Consider the following 2,616-nt stretch of genomic DNA (forward strand, 5'->3'; position numbering starts at 1 on the left):
TCATGGGAATGTGTAGCAGTGAATACTTATTCTTTTGAGTGAGATCTCAAAAGATGATGAATCTCTATAGTTTTTTATGTTTATGTCTTCTCATATTGAAGTTTATGTAAACTTTCTCACTCTTTATTTTATTCTCTCATCCATACATTCTTTGTGAATTCCCACACTTCATCATTCTTCTATCCCTTCTAAAACTAGAAATGTTGAACTCTTCATGTTTTATACTTTCACCAACAATAATCTGAAAAACTTAATGATAAGAACATGACGTCCCTTATTTTCTGTGTTAAAAAGGATAATTCTGATCCCAGATTAAATCAACAAGATTCAACATCACTTAGTTTGATGAGATAAACGTAAAAGTGAGTGAATTAGGAACGTGTAAGGTCTAAAAAGAGTTTGCTGATGGAGGCGCCTGTGCCAGATGATAACATATTCCGCCATGGAGCTGCCTAGTTTCGAACCGGGAGGGACGGTTCGGAATCAACTGACTACGGTACATCACCATCTTTTCAAATCTTTAAATCTTACATCACTGGAAGCGAAGAGCTTTTGTTTGATTCTACTAATCATACATATTAAATTTAAACATCACGTCAAGATGGCCGAGTTGGTCTAAGGCGCCAGTTTCAGGTACTGGTCCGAAAGGGCATGGGTTCAAATCCCATTCTTGACAAAGCTAATGGTGACTTTTAATTTCTAAATCTGTTTGAGATAGGTCATACAATAGTGTGTAGGGGAAGAACCTAATGATTGTGATAGGAGGTTCAATTTCATTTAGTGTTGCACTTTTCTGGACAATTTGACAAAAAGCATACCTATGGCCCATTTGGTTGTTGGAATAGTAATAGAAAATTTGGAATATGTTTTCTATTTTCCATTTGATTTGTCAATTGAAATAGGGAATAGTTATACATATTTTTCTTTTGCCTTTAAAATGAGCTTATAACCATTTCAAAAAATAGTTGTTATTGGAATAGCCATTCCTATGCTTGCAACCAAACAGAAAATTTGGTGTAAAAATTTGGAATTTTTTCTGAAATTTTCATGCATGATTTTGATAAACACGAAGTTTCCTTTGCACTTGCACATATTTTTATCGTAGAGCAAATTTCCCACATGCATGACACATATGATGATTAAGTTGTTTATGAGGTATTGCTTGTCATAACTTCTTTTTGGTAATTAAGAGAAATCAATCTTTTACAATATATAATGTTTCATTTTTATTTTTTCTAAATTTTATTGTTTATTTTCTTCTTTAATATTTCTTATTAAATTCAATGATCTATAATTACAATAAAAAATAATTTATATGTAATTGAATTTTCTAATAGTTCATGATGAATCAAAAAGTAGGATCCAAAATTTTGATAAAAATAAAAATATACTTAATCAAATCCAAAAAAACCCAAAAATAAATAATAAATTAAAAATGTGAATATAAACAAAGTTAAAATGGTAGCATTCTCTCCACACTAATATCATTAGAGATTTTAGTGTAATTTTTTTCTCTGTGGTGTCAAAGTAATTTCACATATTCACTCCACACTAATATCATTAGAGACTTTAGTGTAATTTTCTATAATGTAATTTTCTATTTTGTAGTGTCAAAGTAATTTCACATAAAAAGGTGAATTTATAAATAACTTTCTTTGCTAGTTTTTTTTTTCGCACTATTAGAACAAAGGAAATTATTTCATATAATAATCTTCTTTTTTAATGTACATTGAGGATTATTCCAATGATAATATTTATTAAAGGTTTTATATTTTGTCATATTTTTCTCTTAAATTTCATAATAACATGAATTTGTTTTTAAAAATTGACTATATTCAACTATAATTTTCCTTCTTATTGTTCAATTGCAATTTAGCCCTACAAAATATCATAGAAATTTCCTTGAAAGTCTAAACATGATAAAGAAGGAAAGAACTCAAATTGCATAAAGACGATTGGGGATATTCTTTATCCTTTTAGAGTGAATCCTTGTATGTTCACATGACATGGGAGTTTATCTTTTTTCAAGGAAAAGACCAATCTATGTGTATTTAGGAGATTTTGTAGGACTAACATCTTGTAAAATTGTGATCAACATTGTCTCTAACAAAAAAAAATTCATTCATTGTCAACAAACTTGGCAACAAGAAATATGAGCTCTAATGAGGTTTAGGGTTTCAAGTTGTTGTTTGTGTCTAGAGTTGAACTATGCAAGTTCTATGTGAGAATGGAAAGAAGGGGGGCCCATGGATTTCCTTGTCACCTACTTTGTCTAAATAGAATGCTTCACATGCTACTTCTAATGTTTCTAGTCACAGATGTGCTACACTTTGCTTTGCTTCCTTGCCTTTCAATTTGGACTCCTTTTCCCCAAAAGGACCTCCTACTTTTGTAAATGAATTGTTGGGTAAAAAACTATTCGAGATGGACAAAGGAATCTCATTGGTTGATCCAGAGATGACATTAAAAGTACGAGGTTTGATAGTTGATATACCATATGAGATTATGAATGCTACTTTTGCTGAGCTAAGCCTCTCTTTACTTGGTAAGCTCCTTATTTTAAACCCAATATTGATCGAGCCCAAAAATGGGTTGATGACCATTAGAATGTTAAAG

General features: G+C 30.6%; 1 non-coding gene across 1 annotated transcript; it reads left to right on the forward strand.

Annotated features, from left to right (window-relative positions):
• The first annotated feature begins 595 nt into the window (after positions 1-595).
• On the forward strand, positions 596-676 carry TRNAL-CAG (transfer RNA leucine (anticodon CAG)). The gene has a single exon. It is a non-coding gene; the product is annotated as a tRNA-Leu (tRNA).
• The last annotated feature ends 1,940 nt before the right edge of the window (positions 677-2,616 follow it).

Source organism: Cupressus sempervirens, chromosome 1 (assembly GCF_028749045.1).
Source record: "Cupressus sempervirens isolate cs-2001-9-10 chromosome 1, ASM2874904v1, whole genome shotgun sequence".
Classification (NCBI taxonomy): domain Eukaryota; kingdom Viridiplantae; phylum Streptophyta; class Pinopsida; order Cupressales; family Cupressaceae; genus Cupressus; species Cupressus sempervirens.